The 20,830-nt window shown below is 34.4% G+C and overlaps 1 protein-coding gene across 3 annotated transcripts in view; it reads right to left on the minus strand.

Moving 5' to 3' along the window:
- LOC150101167 (synaptic vesicle glycoprotein 2C-like) overlaps window positions 1-20,830 on the minus strand; it is a 408,918-nt gene that overhangs the window by 217,946 nt on the left and 170,142 nt on the right. For 2 of the 3 annotated variants that reach the window (XM_090402054.1, XM_090402053.1), the window contains exon 2: window positions 11,082-11,367. The gene's annotated coding sequence lies outside the window, so the exon portion shown is untranslated. Of the gene's footprint in view, window positions 1-11,081; window positions 11,368-20,135; window positions 20,257-20,830 lie in introns of those variants that run through there. The other variant, XM_090402055.1, reaches the window with a different exon arrangement.

Below are 20,830 nucleotides of genomic sequence, written 5' to 3' on the forward strand. Positions count from 1 at the left end.
ACCTCACATGATGAGATCCGAATTAATAATCGACAGCAATCTCGTTTTATTCGTAGATATTTCATTGTAGACATTGATCTGATCGTATAAACTGCAGCGACATCTAGTACACGAAGCCTCATGCAGTGCAAAAGATTCGCATAACTATTATTAAAGGAATTTGTATCTAATATATACTGTATATGTAGTGATTACGAAAGGAAATTTCCAGTTTTATATTAAACATTCGTTTTTTTTTTAGAGTGTTGTTATTTTCTTAAATTGTAAGGTATCGATAGAATATTAAAAATTAAAACGAGGTGAGAACTTTTAAAATAAATATTCAACAAACCTAGTTTCAATCTTGTAACAGGAAACTGTTCCGTGCATTCCATATATGATGGTTCATATCATTGTATTGAAGATCAAAACGATCTTAATATTCATGAGCGAACCCTTGCTTTCCTTAGAAATATATTTTGTTCCAGGACTAGATAGTATAATTTTGAAATATACGTGTTTCATACTGTTTAACTTTTTATTCGTTATAACCAACGTATTAAATGGGTGGATACGATCTATAGACACGCGAGTGCACGCGCACACACACTGTGTTTGATACATATTACAAAATAATGAAAGCATGGGAAAACGGTTTACATTTCCAAATAGAAAACAAATACTTTAATTAAATGCTGCAGAACCTAAATATAATAAGGCGGCAAATTAAAACCTAATTGTCAAAATCTGTTAAGTAGCTTTTTTTTTTTTTTATCGATCCATCATATGCAAAAGGCAACCAAACCCATGCTGCGAGTATGTCTGTCAATTGTGAGTATTCATCGGTAGAAAATGGAGCACACATGTCCTTGTTTTGTTGTATGTCAGGTACCAATGCGACATAAGATTTCGGAAACAAGTCATCATCCTGTGTTTCAAAGTGGTAGAAATTTCATGCTATTTTATATTTAGTTAAGAAAATAATTAATATCATATGCTGGAGAAATACTGTGACCATCATTTAGAGTTCCAAATTCTTAACGGTAGAACGTAAAGTTAGAATTTTGTATCCACGACAAAAAAAATAAACGGCATATATTAAATTCATTCTGAGAATAATAATGTATAGTATTATCAAACAAGAAGAGGTTGAATGGAATCAATCCGAAAAAGTATAAACATACTCGAGTCTAATATTAAACCCTGTCATATACTGAACAAACCCACTGGCTGTTGCTATGAATAGTCACATAACAAAATTAAAACAATAATTTTCTTGTAGGAATTTACTATTCTTAATAGTTGTTTCTCGCCTTTTCGGTGTCAAAACAATTAAATAACACGATGGGTTTTCCGTCAGTTCTAAGTGTTACCATAATAATTTATGCATATCATAACATTTGCTACTTAGTTATTGCTGCCGTCAATTCAAAGTGCAAAGAAAAGTTCAAAGTTTCACTATTGAAAATTTACAATCAAAATTTAAATTACCATGGAAAAAAAAATTTCCCTATACGGTAATATTATCCTACTTTAAGTGTAATAAATCATAAGGAACTTGTGGTGCCATCTAGTGTCTATGAACAGCATATGCTTTTCATCGAAAAGTGAATTTCCAATAAACAGGAAGTTATATTGAATGTAAGTTTCAGTGGTTTAGCAGTTTTGTATAGTTTCCGGTATAAGAGATCACGGCTTTTACGATGTTTGAATTATGAATTATTAAACTCGTTAATTATCATAAAACGTGTGGTCTCAATACCGGCGACTATCTACAGAAAATTATATTGTTCGATAAATGAGCACACTGAACAGTTAGCTTATTTGTGTTTCACACATAACAGACAAAAATATTAGGTTAGTTGACCTAAGGGTCGGAATCATATTTTATTTCGCAAGATAGAGTATTTAAGTAGAACACATTTCACAAGATACATTCTTCTTCTGCAGCTTCTCCCACTTAAGTGGGGTCACTGTTGATAATGAGTCTCCTCCACATCCTCCTGTCTTGGGCTGTCACCACATCCATGTTCTTCATCCTCAAGTCCTCTTCTACCAGCTCCCTCCATCTCTTCTTTGGCCGCCCACGCTTCCTCCTTCTTTGCGCATCATCTGCATGACCCTTCTTCCCACATATTCGTCCTCCCTCCTCATCACATGACCAAACCATCTCAACCTCGCCTCCTGTATCTTCGCTCCTAAGTTCGTAACTTTCACTGTTCCCCTCACATAGTCATTTCTTAGACGATCCTTTCTGGTCACACCGCACATCCACCTAAGCATTGTCATCTCTGCTACTTCCATCCTGCTGATGTTATTTTTCCTCAGGGCCACATTTTTTTCTATAGCATACGTCATAGCTGGCCTCACTACTGTCCCATAGATTTTGCCTTTCAGATTGATTGGCACCCTCTTATCGCATAGCACTCCAGCCATTTCTCTCCAGTTCCTCCAACGCGCTTGTATCCTGCCTCCCACTTCCTTCTCGGCCTCTCCATCTTCTTCCACTATTGAACCCAAGTATCTAAAGCCCCTCCTCACCTTCCTGAGGACATTTCCTCCCAGCTCTAGATCTGTCTCCTGGCCGCCGCCCACTGTGCAACACATATACTCTGTCTTACTTCTGCTCAGTCTCATACCTCTCTCTTCCAGTACTTTTCTCCATCTTTCCAGTTTAGTTCCCGCTTCTCCTCTTGAATCTGCACACAGCAAGATGTCATCTGCATACAACATTGTCCAAGGCGCATCTTCTCTCACCTCCTCCGTCACCACCTCCATCACAATATTAAACAGAAGCGGACTTATTTCACAAGATACATTATTAACTAAAATTCTCAAGCAAAATAACTCATGTTTAGTTAGTAAATGTGACATATGAGTACATTTTCACTGAATAAAATGGGTCACGACTTCAAATCTCAAAACACACTTGTTCGAGGTCAGCAGTCAAACTAAACGTAACTCAAACTATTAATAACAATTATCTTACACATTGTTAGTAGTTTAGTTATATCCTCCGCTAGACACAATAAGACATTCACACATGACTTTACAGCTAAGAAAATCTCAACTGGTAACCATAAGTACCACTGCTTATCTCAACTGCCCGAATTACGCACTGCACTCTCCTTTCCACATAGGTGCCAAATCTAATCTAATATCTATAATCGTATATTACAAGTAAGGATATCAAAATATCCTTACTTGTATTATTGCATTCATCTTTTGTCTCTATCATTATCCAAATATGACAACCACTTCCATTTCTTCTCATTTTTATTCTTAAAATCTGATGTAGTCCTACAACCAAAAACAGTGAAGTGAACTTCCTCGGTGCATCGACGTTCACAATTCTAACTGGATTCCTTCAAATTTCGTACTAAAAGAAATGCCGAAGTAATGGACATAAGCAATGGTCAAATGCAACTGTTAACCTGATAAACCTGGTTATCCTCCCCCACATTTAGACCTTTTGTTAACCAGTTCTCCTTCCAAATAATCGATATCAATATCTGCAAGGGTGCCACATGAATGACCTCCTGAATTTCTACCGTTTTTTTCTGTTATTATGATTACAATAATTCACTCTCCTTCTCTGAACGAGGTACACGTTCTCCAGTAATTCACACTAAAATAATTATTAGGGGAATGAAGGGCCCTCATCATCCGCATTCTAGTCAAAATTTCCTCTATTGTCGAATTTGATTTTCTAATAAGTGTATGCAGTATAAGCAAAAAATTGACATACCATAAGTGGGTAAAGAAAATAACCCCGGTTCCACACAGCCTACTCTGATTAGAAAAAGACGTTGAAAAGGGCCAAAAGTTTTACAAGTCTTATTCCTCATTCCTTCCCCCCCTCCAACTTATGCATTGATAATTTAGGCATCACCACTTTCTACTCTCTCAAGAACTGTACACTACGTTCTTGTCTTTCGCAAGAAAGACGAAGCAAGAATAATAAATAAATTAAATGCCCTCTCTCACAGATGTTTCCCGCCACTTTCTCACACACCTTAGGTTTTTGACGCTTTTATAGATGTTATCATACCGAAAATACCTAATGAATGGTATAAGCTACAATTATCGTTCCTTTACTTTAAGCCAGTGAAAGCGAGAGGAGATGCCGGTTAACATACATTCACATCCCAACTTCAACCCAAACCAAACCAACTTCTCTTCGTCCTCCTCCATTCTAACTACTTCTGCTCTCTGGAACCGCCCTTCCTCAGTTGTGTTCGCCAAAGGTTCAGGTTCGTTTACTTTTTCTGAACTCCCTTGTTCTTACATGGGCATAGTTCATGAGGTTTAGCGGTGCCTCCTGAGCTGGGTTGATATAAACCTGACCTAACATTTTCAGTCAGGGAGTGAGAAAAAAAATACTGCTTCTTTTCTATGAAAGAAAAAAACCTGCAAACACGAATGGTGTCGACAGTTTTGACAACGGCAGCTAATAAATTCTTACGTTATACCTGGAAAGAACTTAAATATAAAGAACCAATAGGCTTCATTTCGGCGATATAAACATTATTTAAATTAAGGGGATATTAAATCCCACATTATTTTAAAACCGAATAAGAAACTCAAAGATTGGAATCAGAGAGTTTCATGCCGAATATAGTATAATAAAATATACTTTAATATATTTCGGCGATTACTAGTGTGAGCTAATGCAAGTAGTCCTAGTACGTAGTACAATACCAGGCAACCCGCAGCAAAGGTGGTAAAGTTCTGATCCCTATTCTTGGTATTTTCCATAATGTAAAAATACATTTGTAAAATAATATATAATGTAAAAATACATTTGGAAAATACCAAGAATAGCGATCAGAACTTTACCACCTTTACTGCGGGTTGCCCGGTATTGTACTACGTACTAGGACTACTTGCATTAGCTCACGCTAGTATTCGCCGATATTTTTATAGTTTACTATATTCGGCATGAAACTCTCTGATTCCAATCTTTGTTTTAAAACCGAATAAGAAACAATATGTGGGATTTAATATCCCCTTAATTTAAATAACCTAGAAAGAAGCATTTAACAGTTGGTAGGAATGTCAAAATATTAAACCAGCATATTTTTAAACGTAATGAAAACCAAACTTCTGCAATTACTTTTTTCACTAATAACATAAATTTCAAAAAAAAATTTTAATTTCCCAACTGACACTAATGGATCAAATACACCAGTGAATGTATGAGTTTTCAACATACTGAGTTTTAATCAGAACTTTTCTGTCTTATCATACTATTAACATTTTAAGGGATTTTAATCCCTTAAAAAGGATATTGGTACAAATAAATCCGAATTATAAATGAAGGGTAAAATATTTGCTTTAGATAAATTCGGATATTTCTAATTTACTATGGGAAAAGATAAGAATTTTTTACTCCAAAACTTAGAGAGAAGTAGGACTACATTAACTTTGGATTGATGTAGTCCCACTAAGTTCATTATATGAACTTTTTCTGATCTTCAGTATAGAATTATTAATGCTTAGGACTAGATTAATAATGGTTAGGATTGTCTTGAGGGCTTGGCTGTTGTGTTTTAGCTTTAACTGAACGGAAACTGTATTCTTTAATATAAAACCAATAATCAAACGCAACAAAAAAGGGTAAAAGTAGCCGCCTAACTAGCGGTTACAGGAAAATTCATCGAAAGGCAATTCGTCGAAAATGCAATTCATTGAAAAACAATTCACAGCAAATTTTAAATTTTCGATAATGTTATGGTAAACGTAATCCATTTAGAACAAAAACTGAACCATGCAGACAGCTTCTTGTAAAAACAACTTCTACCAAGTCATTTTAAGTCAGAGAGTTTTTGTAATACAGTACGTAATTTGGACACATTATTTCTTTGTCGCCCCGAATATAGCTGAACTGAAAACTGGAACGGTTCGATATTTTCTTGTAAAAGTTTCAAATAACGAATCTGATTAAAATTCATCCCATAATAATTGCTGTATTGAAGTCGCACATTACTACTAGCAACAACAATAATAATGAAGCCCGCATAGTTCAGTCGGTAAAAACGAAGCTGTTTAGTTAGAAAGACCTGGGTAGTTGGATCCCATTTACGCATAATTTTTATCAGTCCTGTTCTACTAAAGGTAAGTTAACAGGAATAATATAGATACTGCTGGGCTTTTATTCCGGAAACAGGCAGATCAGTCCCAGACATGAAACAGTTATCGGCCAAGAAAAACTATAAGAACCATATTGCGCTATAATTTTTCCCTATGAAAGTAGCATTGTAATCTCCTTATTCACGGATCAATTTTCTCATAACATTTTCGAAAATTTTAAATTTTCGGCGAACTGTTTTTTCGATGAATTGCATTTGCGACGAATTGTCATTCGATTAATTGTTCATTCGATGAACTCTCCGGATACCTAACTAGCAGATTATCCGTTGTACAGGGAATAGTAAAACTCAAGAAGCCAAAAATCCTATCGCAATATCGTTACTGGAGGCGTGGTCGAATATAACTTAGTCAGCCGATTGCTAAACGAGAGAGGGAAGAGGGAATTCGTTTTAATCACTGACGTATATTAGCAAACGGAGCTTTATCTTTACCAAACTCTGAAGCACTTCAGGCCTCGGGTTTGTCAAATGTTCTCTTCTGTGAATGACTGCCTACAATTTTTTTATGTTATCGAAATATTATGTTACTCACGAAAGGTTGGTAAATCTACAGCACATTAGTCCATGTTTACTCTCTAGAAAAGGTTTTCTGGATTGTAAACAAGGTACTAAACGTTTTTTCAATTACTCCAATAAGTAGGATGATCTCATGTAGAAAAAACAAACAAACAGACTAATACCTAAAAATACTAAAATAGGGAAGACAATTTCTAGAATATTTACCTCGGCAGCATTAAATAATCATCTGCAAACCATTCATTGGTAAGAATCTGATATCACGGTTAAATTTGGCGCAAATAAAACTCAACTGCATCTTCCACCAACCGCTTAAAAATAATTTTTCATTCGCCCTAAATTTCGAAAATATGTACATTTGTATGTAATATGTATATAGTGAAATGCTGCTATTAATACAAGAAATGTCAGAAAAACGGTGTTTAGATTCCAGGTAGATCCTGGAATCATCGTTCCTATGAGCGTTTCTTTCGGAAACATCGGTAATTTTATCAAAGGTTATAACTGCACACCACTACATTTCATTTGAAACTGCTGCTTCAAGGTATTGTAACTGTTATCCATTATTGTACATACTATATGTGTTTGTTAAATTCGCTGCTGTAGCCAATTTCTTCTGTTCTGCAATGCTATTTCAGTTCAATTTTCGAGATTTTGTGGTCTCTAGTTTTATTGTTATTATTCTTCAGTGCCTGATTGCAAGGTCGATGAAGACATCAGTAGTGTTGTTGTGGTGGTGGTGGTGGTAGATGGAGGATTAAGCAAGGAAGAGAATGAGTTGTGTGTAGTGGAGTAGAGTGCCCTCCTGCAAAGATTCTTTGGAGATGTCACGTAATAATAATAATAATAATAATAATAATAATAGTGAGCAGGTCCTGCGCTCCCTATACTGTACAGTATATGTTAGGTCTTCACGTGTTCTTGATGTTTCTTGACTAGATAGCTCCGTATGTGTCGCCTAGTAAAAGTGCACAAACGCCTGGTTGTAAGGTCAATGAAGCGTTGATCTTTCAGTGACGCTCAAAGGAGACTAGTAATAAAATATAGTGATTAACACTAAAAATTTCTTTATTTATAATGAATGAATAATTCATAGAAATGACCAAACAAGCTTTTCCATGCAATTTCAGGGAAGACAGTGTAGGAATTTATATTAAAAAAAAAAAAAAAAAACAGGCGCCCTTGTTATTGTGCACGCCTCAGAGTACACTTCGTAAGACATCAGTTAACATCTTTCAAAGCTGTTATAACAGCAAACCGATCTTCAGCTGAGATGTCGTAATAAATGTTTCACGCGTACTAGATAAGATTCGAATCTGGATCTGTCTAGCTGAAGGACTCGCAACTAAAAGGAGGAATATTTCATGATGTCAAGATTCAATAAAAAAAAATCTGAGACTACACTCTTTCGGAATTCAAAACAAATATCTTCTGGAAATGCTTTCAACAACAGTACGAAAACTGCTCTCACTATAACAGACCATATCATCTCCTCTTCGGCTTAAGGAAAGAGCAAGGAAAAGACGGCACATGCTGAAAGTAAATAACAACCTTACTTCTTTTTATAATCCAAAAATGCTGAGAAATAAAATTTTAATTTGTTATTTTATGCTGAAACTATGATTCACTTATATGTTTATGAACACCCTATACTTAATTCAAATTATTTACTTTTCAGATATCGATAAAAAATAATACAGCATCGGCTGACAAATAAATTTACACTAATCAGCAATTACTATACATCTTATTCAGTGAGGCCCTAGAGATTAATCTAGAGGCAAGTACCAGCATCCTGTTGGGCAGGCTGTATGTCAGTTGCCTGATTAGTTAAACGCCCTAACATGGTATCTTCGTAACTTGGAGGAGGTAAGTTAGTACACTGTTGACACTCAGGAGTATCTTCCTGTAGAACCTCCTCGTAAGCTGGGGGTTCTGAAGAAGGATGAGAAGAGCGGTCTTCGATGTCGGAAATATCTATGGATATAGCATTATATGGCGGAGGGCCCGCTGAGAACGCACAATACAGTTCTTCGCTGCTGTCGAGCGTAGGTGTACAACGCTTGATGAGGAGAAAAACCATAACGTCAAAATATTTACTTATAAAATAATTAAAAATATTAATCGAATTCTCTCTGATTTAAAAGATTATATTTCGAATTAATTATTTTGTACCATTATTTTTTTTTATTTCATTTTATCAATACTTTGGCACCACCGTGAATCATCAAAATTAGTCTGGATACGCCCATCATCATTCTACAAACGAACATGACAATTTCCTATATTTCAATCAGATTTGCTGTAAGTGAGTCCATGCCGTGAAAGTATCTTTCCACTACACCTCCCGAAGATTTGAACGGGACTGAATTATTAAAGTCACTATCATGTTCCAATAACCATTCTTGGATGGCACGACTCATGTTAAATGCTCGTTATCCTGCTGGAAGTAAATAACATGTAGGATAAACAATAATCATAAATCGGTTCACTTGATTTGCAACAATGTTCAAGTAAGTCATCCTATTAGGTACTTGCTCTACTGGGTTTAAGGGATGTCAATAAAACATGTCCTAGCTTTCACTGCTGTAACAAAACACGAGTCACATGGTTTCATGTAAACGTCGCCATATGCTTGTTCTTTACTGTCCTTAGTTGTACAATGTGTCATGTGACCAAGTTCTTGACGCCCCAAGATCGTGACGTCCATTTTGATATGCTTTAGTCATAATCAAAACACCACACTTGACGTTCAACTTGTTTTATACACGAATCACACCCAGTAGATGTAAACATATCACACTATTCTAGTAACAAAACAACATGAATTTAAATCAATGTTGGATTTAAATTCAGCATTGATTTAAATTCATGGTGGTGGTCTCACTGTGGAGAATGAATCTCTCCAGCATTTAGACATTCATAAACATGCATCTTCACATGGGTGGAATATGCACCCATAGCCTATTCGGTTGGAGAGCAAGAACACTATCTACTGGGTAATCTCCAGCAAGAAAATTGCGTTTATCACACCAATCTAGATATAATCTACATAATGCTGTATGCGACTATTCTAGCAGGGCAATGATTACTGAGATATTCTTGCATACCTAACAGCAGTTCGAAGTCATTCAGGTCAGGAACTCTGTCAATTACCATACGTACGTGCAGTCATTGTATTCCGGACAGATTATTATATAGCAGATATTCCTCACGTGCTGTCAATAGTTGGCTGATTTAATTTAGCATCTGGGATTTACGATATTTGTTCAACTAAAACTATGAGGCCAGCATTTTTAATATTAATGGCTCGTATTCACCGCCTAGTGCTAGTGGGCCCGTTTATGTGATGATACCATCATCTCCATATGGGACCAGCTAACTCATCTTCTCTTATGTCCGTTAGTTAAGTGTTCCGGACGGTTTTTCTGTTTTACAGCATGAAACACCGTAGTTTACAGGAATTAAGACTACCACTTCCGTATGAGACCAGTTATTTTATCTTCAGCTCGCCTTATATAAGGACAATGATTCGAACCAAGTGTTTCAACCGAAGGGCAAAAGATGCTATGTTCTTCTGACTGCGTCATGTTGTCAATTACGTGTATTTTTGACTATCGGCAGCTAAAGAATCATACGACATGCACATTTATGGACTCGTACATTATAAGTTCTGATTATACTGAATTCAGAGAATTTGACAACCGTAGGAATACATCGTAGTAGAGTTCAAGATATGCTCAAATACTAGAAGAGCTCAAACATGAAAAAGTGGCATGGTGTTTTTGATAGTTTCCAGTAACTAATAATTTAAACTATTTCTTTATATACATATATTTAAGCACACCGCTCTTAAGACAAGTTTGACATAGCTAAGTGAACATGCCGTAATTTGCCAGTTAAGAATTCATTGCAAAACAAAGCTTAGATGATGAATTAAGGCGATATCAAACTGCCGAATGCATTTATGAAATAATACCGTAAAAATGGTTGATATTAGTAAACAAAAGCATTTTTTGCTGAATTTCTTGAACAGTTCGATTGATTATTTACTTCCTGTTGGGGAAGTTTCGTTTATGAAAGAACTAATGTCAGTTATCAGTCTGACACGGATGGATAATTTTTTCTTACATATAATTCTATTTTGCATTTGATACGATCTTAAAGAATTCTCGGAAAGGATGTGGAGATCCAGACACTTTGGGGATTACTTTTGTCGACAGTAAATACCTACATTTTGTGACTATACTCTTATTTTTATGTTTTAAACAATCTTAAAAATTATTTCTTGAAAGAAACCACCACGAGAACAACAGTTTTTACAATAAGGGCTGTATTCAGTCGTCACTACGTACTGATGTATAAATATCACTGACAATACAGGTGTGCATAAATTTTTATATAACTGTATAATAGAAAATGAAGTATTCATACCGTGGCAGAAGATTGTAAACCAGCAAAGACCATTCCGGAGACGATGAACACGAAGGCACTGCCGGCACACATCCCGTACACAATGGTAGACTTCTTGATAAAGAGGAATACGAGCACGCTGAAAACTAATGCAGTTGTGGAAAGAAGGAATAGAAATTTGCACGCTTTCTCGCAGAATAAAATGAAATTGTTCCTCGTGAAGCAGTTATTATAACGGAAGCGATGCGTGGGCATCTTGATTCGGCATCCTCTGGATATCAGAGCCACCTCCATAAGTACCAATCCCCTTGAAAAGAAAATAATAAATATTTCATAAATGTTACCACAAGCGAAACTTATTTTAGAATAAAAGAACAAAAAGTAGAAAGTCACTATAATTTATATTTATAATTTATATAAACTGCATAATTTACATGCCCTTGTAAAAAACTTAACATCTAAAAACCAAATGCGCTGTCATTAGTAGTGCAAGAGAGATAAACAGAGATAGAGGGAAAGGTAAAAAAGAGTTCTGGTGTACTTAGAAATAGAGCTCCCTTCCTCCAAAAAAATATTCAGATCCTGTATTAGAAAGAACTTCTAGAAACAAAATACTTTATGGCTCCATAAAGTCCGTTTCGCCTCTCACAGGTCCACATATACTTCAAATACATTAGGGATTGGGAAGAAATCTGCACATATTCCCGATTTAAAATAACAATAAATTAGAAATGAGTGTTGAATCTTTGCAAAAACGTTTAAAACCTTTAAAGGGATTAATGTGCAGATCATCTGGACAGGTTTCGATGTTTGACAGAACTTTCAGCGAGTATAATCTCCTCAGAGTAGTAATTAAACATTTTCAAAAATTCGGAAAAGGAAAGCCACGAGATGCTGATGCTGCAGTCTCAATCATTAATAGTTGACACATTAACTAATTAAAACATCGTTTATTTCCATGTAGCGTAAATTGAGAATTTTTTCCTCCTGCTCGCCAATTTACAAGATAACGTTAAATTATCTTCCTTATATTAGTAGCAAAATGGCTGATGATTTAATACGGATGAAATTTAAAAAGGTATTTTCAGTTTTTTTTTTTTTTTTTTTTTTTTTATGTCCGAAGGAAATGATATTATTCACATAAGCAAAAATAAATGTAAAAAATAAACACACACACGCACGCAATAGTTTGTCTCTTAAGTAAAAGATGGCGCTAAGTTGCTTATGACTCATTTCATTTCGGTATTCCAAGGATCCATATAATTCAAATGAAAAACGCAATAACAAAAATCCAGAACTTCAAAAACATTACTTTGCAAAGACAATTTAAAAAAAATCCTAACTCTATAAGAGTAAAAATTACGACTTTCTCTCTTACTCTAGGCATTAAACTTACTTTCTTTATGAATATTTAATTATTGTAATAAGATATCATTTTCGCTAACGGACCGTGACGACAGAATGTAACTGATTAGATAAGCAGGACAGTTAGTATGCACACAATATACGCAAATTGAAGGATTACAGAACCGATTAACCGCCCTACCATATCATTAGGAAAGTTTCCATAAAGTCAAATTACTTGGCGGTGACATACCAGCGAGCCTGAAACATTAAGGGGTTGGTGAGAATTATCATACCAAAGAAACGAATCGGTGAACTACCGGATCTACTTGCTGACTTAAAAGTCTAGGGAAGACATGCTCAATAAAGTTACAAAGAAAAAAAATTAATTTATTTGATTATTGATACTTCGAGTAATTCTCAAAACTACTTAGTAGAACACTGATAATTTTATGATAGCCGAAGAAAATGAAACGAACTTGTGTATTCAATTGTTCAATGGAGGACATCTTTTGCTAGACATCTATTAAGAAGTTCAAGCAAAAGGTATATTCCTAAACATCCCAAAAGAAAGATAAAACCTCAGAAGGGAGAATGGAATGCAATTCATTATTTCTTCAACGGATTCAACAGCATTAAGGACTAGAATGAAAGTAGAATTTACGTCTACTGTGCTGACTATGAGTGCCTAAATTAGAGAGGAGTGGAAAGCCAACCTTCATTTCGAAGTGGACCACTGCTAATGACTGAGAACTTTAAGCTCAGACTGACAACTGTGTCCAGTTCTCGTTTGATGCAGATATTGTTATACATTTTATAATTTATAACATTATAATTTATTTATTTTTATAGGATTTTATATAAAGCATCAAATGCACAGCGTTCCTTGGGAATCTGGAAAGCATCTTACAATTCTAAATACTGCAGTATAGCTTAGTGGCCCCGCGGGCTTCATTGAAATTATTTTTTTATTTAATTGCGTTTTAATGTTAAGTAGTTATTATTTCAAAATGGCCAGTGGGCCATTTTTCGCTCTTTGGCACTGTAAAGAGCTACGCGGGCCATGCGTTGAAGACCCCTGTTATACAATAAAAGATCTGTGATGATCGCTTAAGGACTATAAGTCCAATTCAGTTACAACGTTAAGCTTGAAGTTTCAAAAACCTTTTGCTAACTGAAAGAAGAAGTTTAGTCCTCCGAGTTCCAAATTTAAGGGGTCTGAAAATGTTCCTTTTTGGGTGGGGGAGCGATAGTTGCATTTATTTGCTTTTCGAAAAGGGAGAATTTTCTATAATTCATCAAATTAATGTTATTTAGGTATAGTGTATTACATTCCTCAAGCTCATCTGATTACGTACAATAATTGAATTATATCTTTGCTTCTAATTTTTGAAAGGATTCGAGATAAGACATTAACACTGTTCACTACTAGCTTGCATAGGTAATGGATTGATTAGACCGCTAATGGCCCAATTATTTTCTAGCATCTCTTCTAGGACGGCTCTAAGCGCCCACAGCCTATCTATTAAGACGTTTAGTTCTTCATGGCAACACATTTCAATAATTATCTTTCTATTGAAAGTGTTGTTCTTTGAGAAAATGAATCGAACAAATATCATTAAAACTGTTCCGGATTATAATGAGACTAGTATGGGGAAAAAAAAAAAGAGATATCCAGAAATAATATCTGGCCGTATAACAAAACGAAACGTCTGTGATTAGCAAACTGAAACGACAAAGAACTAATGTCTAGATGCTGAAGTTACTGTAATATTTCCATGGACATTGACGTTTGTGACAAGTCTATGGCTTGTTACTGGTATCAGGGTTATAATACGAAGATGCTTTAACTGAAATAAACCACTTACAGTTCAATACAAAAACAGAATATACGAAACGACAATCTTGTATTTTATTGAATGATATACGAACCTACATGGCCATCTGTAATGCAAAAAGTTAGAACGATGTTCGGGAAATAAAATATGATATTCGTTTCACTTTAGGAATTCATGAAATAAGGAGGTGGTGTCTCATGGTACGACGCAAATAATCTACAATGTAGGTTTTATTTTAGATATTAAATTTCTCAAGATGGAAAGTTTTTTTTTTTTTTTTTTTTTTTTTTTATGTGGTTCCCGCCCAGTAATTCGAAAACAAATTCTCAATAGTTTCGAAAGGTTAATACGTTTCAAAAAAGAAAAACACATAGGCTTCAAAACAACACACCTCGTATCAAAAGCTTTCTTGAATTCAAGAGGATGGTAATTTTATTTTCTACGCGACTAACAGAACTTGACGAACAATCTTTTCTAAATATAAAGCTATCTTTCCTTTTTCACGATAATTCCAAGTAAGAGAGTCTTACCGTGATAACGGCAATGACAACATAATATTTAACATATCTGATATAGCCTGCAATGTTTTCAGTTAAAAAAGTAATATGAATTACTTGTTTAACTGAAAATAACTTATAGCAAAAGGCCATTCAATAGTAAATTATATGCGACATTGATATGTCAGAAGTGCTTTTTTGTTGCAACAATTTGGCACAAATGAGTCGATGAGCCGATCGATGAACAAGTGGAAGCAATAGGCGCCCTTTTTAGTTTTTTGTAAAATTAAGTGAAATTTTTACTATACAAGAATGCGTTTTTCATTTAGCAATTAAAATAAGAGTACCGAAATAAAATTTTCAGGGATTTCTGCAAGCGGTAAACATTAAGTCAAGTAGATAATATTTAGTGTTATTTTAAGCACATTTGGAATCTACTAAATTATGCAATATTGATCAGCGACTGCTGAAAGCATAAAATGTGTTGCATGGATACCGAAGTAATTTATTATATTAGTTAGCAGCTACATCATTGCATACTTATACAATGACGTAGGATTATTCATATAATGCTCTGTATATTTATACAAATATCGTGAAAATGTTTGTTGTACTCTGTTTCTGTGATTTATTAGATACCATTCAGCAGCAAGAGGCACTTCACTACTTTTATGCAAATTTATTTTCTTTATTCAATAGTTTTCGATATCTCAAATTTGACTTATAATTTCGGTCAACATATCTTTAAGCTATTTTCACAACACCATAAACATATCTTATGTTCATCGAGAGTGGGATCTGCAATTTGAATCTAAGAAGGCAAACAAACCTTATTCACCCCAGTTATCTTTAATTAAACAAAATCTTTCCATTTTAGACCATTGAGAGTTCTTAAGCAGTATATTATCTTGCAGCAAAATAACATGTTCGTTCCAAAAAAAGGAACTTATTCTGCATTGCAGCACTAACGAGGTACTTTATCAACTAAACTAATTGGTATGCCGTGAGTGTGCACACGCACCGACTACTTATTATGCGTAAGTGGACGTGTGTGTGTTCAACATTATATTACTTATTCCGAGTTACCCCCCTCTCAACAGCAGTTTTTTTGGACCCCCCCTATAAGGATTTAACCAAGTGGCCACAGTTAAGTCTATCTGCAGAACATCTAGCAACACTCATAACAATTATACACAAAGTGGAAGTATGACGTAATGCACATTTTTTATGGAGAAACATAAAAAAAAACTTGTTTCTTTTCATCCACTTTTACTCGTACGTGTAAATTGTTACTCTACAATGCAGGCGTTCGAAACCAAATCCGAAGGAAGAGGGTGGATGATCCTTATTCCAGTAGTGTTCTATGTCTGTATATTGCGTGAGTTCTTCTGGCCGCTTTTCCTGCTTTGCGTGATGAAAAACCCAAATTTCCGGGTGGAAAAACTCTGCCACCGCCGTATGCGAGAGGCAAACTTCCCTTCAGTTGCAAAGTCGTGATAAACTGCTTACTTGATTTATGATAGAGAAACTTTCTAAAGTATACATGACGCAAGTACACTTGCGTCATGCATTTAAATATATTATGACGTGTGTGTTTAATGTAGAACCCCCACATTTCTAGGAAATGGAAGTTTAGATAATTTAGAAACCAACTGGAATAAATGTAAATAAAAAAAATCCTGAAAGATAATTTTCAGTCAAATATCAGTAACAGAGCTTTATTTGTTATTAATAACACCAAATTGGATACAGGAACACCTTTGACTGCGTGACCATAAATGGCCTTTTAGAAACCCTTACTGACGACGAAATTTCAAACCAAAACAACAATGGCTACTAAAATATTTACAGGAATAACCTCATAGCAGTCCAACTGGGCAACTAAAATATTAAATTCGAAAACCTATATCATCGTGTCCGACACACACACTACTGTCAGACATTGGCAGTCTCCAATGTCTGGCATTGCTAGACATTGGAGAATGTCTAGCATTGCGATTACAAAGTAACAGCCATTTTGATACACTATTACATGCAGATGATCAGGCGTGCTTAGTCAGTAATGAAGATGAATTACAATAAATTCTGTACCATTTAAGCCTTATTGCAAATGTTTAATATGCAAATATTAACTGTAGAAATTAAAATTATGGCTTTATTGAGCAACATTATTGAGTAACTAAACTGCTTTAACTATTGTGGTTATATGTCTCACTTACAAAGAAGAAAATGACATTAATAATAAAATTCAAAGTACAGATGAGCACTTAGAATAATTAATCAAGTTTTTAATCCAAAAGAGACATGCCAGAATTAGTATGCAAATTGGTCTTTCAGAATTAAAAACATCAATACTTCCTATGGGAGTGAAGCCAGGGCCATCAGGAAACAAGATGAACAAACAGTTACATGAGTTGAAATAAAATTTATGAGAAGAGTTCTGCAAGATATACATTACTGAACCCGGATGAAAAAGATAATGAATAAACTAAATATACAGTATATCAACAAATATAGACAAAATGGTTACAGTGTGTAAACAGAATGGACGGACCAGAATACCTCGATAGGTTTTTCAATACTTCCCTAGAGGAAGGAAACTGTCGGGAAGACCAGCCAATAGATGGCTTGGGATAGTACCGGCTACTGTGACTACTGGACAGAATGATTAAAGTGACAACACCGAATCGATAAACGTTTATAAGTAGTCGGTTTTTAACATGGGTGATCAAACAAATGGATGGTTTTTACAATACTCTGATTAAATTTATGCATATGAATAAATCGTAGTTTAAGTGATGTTTTTTCTCGATTTAATCATTTCTAAGTGCGTTTCGAAAATTAAGCACTTGCTGGATTCGTTATGTCAATTCATACAAGTTATCTCGAGAATACGTCTAAACAGATTTCATTGAAAATTCTTGTTTGAAATATTTACAAAAATTTGCCGATCCACCCATTTTATTTCCCAGTTGGTCCATTTACAGGGAAACAAAGGAGCAAAACGTGTCGAAATTATATATCGCACCAGCTCTGTTGTTGGTGGAAAGGAATTTCATGCGATTTATGATGTACACGAGACTTTATATATTAGGTTTCAATCGGATCCTTTCATCGACAAAGTGATTCGAATTAATAATTTCCCACTGGTTTGGTAGAATTTAATGATTTTATGTGAGTCACAATCATGAAAGGGCTCCCATTCAGGGTCGCTATTAAAATTAATCTAACTATTTCAATTTGTTCTTCAATTGTACTAATTGTAATGGCAAAATTAAACAAAATATTTTATGCCTGAGTACATAAAGCCAAAAATGCCACCCTTGTCGGGCCTTTACAAAAGTACTAGAACTCGACAGATTTCTTTCAATAACGTGAATCTTTCACAAATGCTATAGTGGTATTCGCAATACATGCCACAAACAGAAGACTGCTAAAACAACAGAAATATCAGCAACCAAACTACAGATTTAATTAGCAAAACGCCCCATTTTCATGACTATTATTTAGGATTTAGGCTATGAAGTATTATATGGATGAAAAATCCGACCATCTCAGTATGAGATCCATTTTAATAGCAGATTAGGCAAAACAGCATCATGTCTACAGTAGATGTGCCAAAATCAGTTCTAGTTCACCTGCTGTAATAATAAATGTAAACAGTCTCAACTAATCATAATAATGCTAATAAAACTTTTTTGATTAGAATCATTTCCTACTTTCTACTTGTAATTATGCTGAAAATTACTTTTTTAGCTATCTTATTTCAGAAAGAGGTATAACGGAAAAAACGCTGCTCTCCGTTTAAAGTAAATTTATGAAGTAACTTATACATAAAAATATTGGACACTGCTGAATACGGCAATATCTAATTTACAGGTATTAAGACGTGGATGGGGGGGGGGATTGCGATCCTCCTGATGCTTAAATTTATGGAAATAATGGAATTTAATCAACAAAATTGTATTATAAATTAAATAAACGAAGCCGAATTTCCCTATACAAATCTCTACTACACTAACTGATACATTGTACCTTCGTTCTCCGGATGATTAAAATTATTTAAATATTGATCAAGCATTTAACGGTCGATGATTATGGGCAAAAAGAGCCAGAATACTTCATTGCCATTATAAACTGCTAAAATAAATAAGTATCCTTTGTCGTTGTATAGATAAGTATAAAACCAATGTTTACCTTTGAAACTTCAAGTTTCGAAACATTCTACCCTCGGCATGTGAGTTTGCTTGGTATTGTGCTACTTAAAAGACTAAGAATTCTACCTAAGAGTTGGTTTATTCGTTTTTTATACCGCATAGCGTTTTTGATTGCAGTATCATTGGTTTTGATACCTATGTCTAACTGTTGGTTCTCCTCAGCGACCTGTCGAAGACCATCTTCTTAATACCATGGAATCTAATGTGGATTTCCGACGAGCGAATTCTTGTTTAGTGCGTGAAACATAAGTAGACAGGAAAGAGCCATGAATCTTCATATGACATTAAAGATGGCATTATAGTTGCATGAACAAATACAACTTTCAAACAATATTCCACGATAATGAGAAAATGGCCTTTATTCTCGTAAGATATGTGTCGGATCTCCGATGAGAACACAATTTTAAACAGTTATAAAGTCAGTGAAACCCGAATCAAAAAAGCACTAATAAAAAGAACGAATATACGGGTTCCCGGGAAGAGTTCGTTTTTTTTAAGTAGTCGTTTTGAAGTCTCTATTCTCGTGAGCTCTTTCAAACTTGTTACAAATGTTGCGAAAGCAAAGACTTTTGTTGTTTGACTATAAAACAATAATCTATTATCCTTTCTTTTAATTAGTTCATGTTATTACAGTTTTGTGAATGTACAATTATTATATTGAAAGTGAATTTTGTTTATTTTAGATTTGATTTACTTTTACAGACTACGCAAAAGTAAATAAAAATACAAAAAATATATAAAATTAATAAAAAAAAAAATAGGAAAATTATTAACCCACTCACAGTACTAATATACGGTAGGAGGAAAAATGGATAGAAGTCACAATTAAAAATGCAACCAACATTAAAGAAACTCAGATTATTAAAATTGCTACTATGGGAAGTTTCTCTCTGAGTGCAGATTTCTCTTCCGGCAAAGTACTTTCATTTGTAGGAATGTTAATATTGGACAATCTATAACTAATCTGTTTTTATTGAAGAACAAGAAAATACTTTTAAGAGGAATCTAATACAAAGAACTGGCTAATCAGCTTCTTGCGGAAGACAAAACAGACAGGAATACATTCAAAAAATTGCAAGAATAGCTTGATTTACAATGCATTAATAAAGGATCTCTAAATTTTTGCAGGAATATTTAACCTAAAATAGCCATAACATTTTTTAAAAGATTTTGGCTTACTTTTATGATTTCAATTTTTCAAGTTTCTCCAGTCAATTTTTCGTAGTGTGATCATTTCAAAATGTTTTGGCCAGAACACTTTTGATGTTTATGAAAGCCACTAATGAGAAATAAATTCTTTCTAGTTGCCCAATCCTGGCTGTATGTAATTTCGGAAATTGTTTCCTTATTGTTGATATTTTGCTCGAAACTGTGCGCAACAATGCATTTGCTGTATTAAAAATGCTCATACCTCATAAAAACTTTCACACTTACTACATTCTTACTGCAACACTTAACAATGCGCATAACACGAACAAAATAAACTGTTTCTATACGCTGTTGTGGATGTACAGTATAATGATTGATGTGTAATATAAACTGTACGACAACTAACAGACGTTTCAGCAGAAAATTCTGCTAATTTGGAGGAGAATTAGTTAGGAAGTTAGTCATGATTTTTCAGTATTGATCTTCATTGGTCAAAAATCTTCCTTTAAAAATGATGCAACACTATCATAATATCTTGCACACTCACCTGAGGGTACATATCAGGAATATGTCAATGATGCAACTTACTCTTTAATAATGAAGTCAAATTGCACTTGAAAAAATTATGAAAATTATGAATTTTAGTTTATCGTTTCCACAATAACATTATCTCAGGTATCTGTTGGTTAAAATGTATAAGTATTATTCTACTACTCAGAATAATA

The sequence above is a fragment of the Typopeltis vanoorti genome, chromosome 12 (genome assembly GCF_054136105.1).
Source record: "Typopeltis vanoorti isolate ZY-2024b chromosome 12, IOZ_Tvanoo_1.0, whole genome shotgun sequence".
NCBI classification, from domain to species: Eukaryota; Metazoa; Arthropoda; class Arachnida; order Uropygi; family Thelyphonidae; genus Typopeltis; species Typopeltis vanoorti.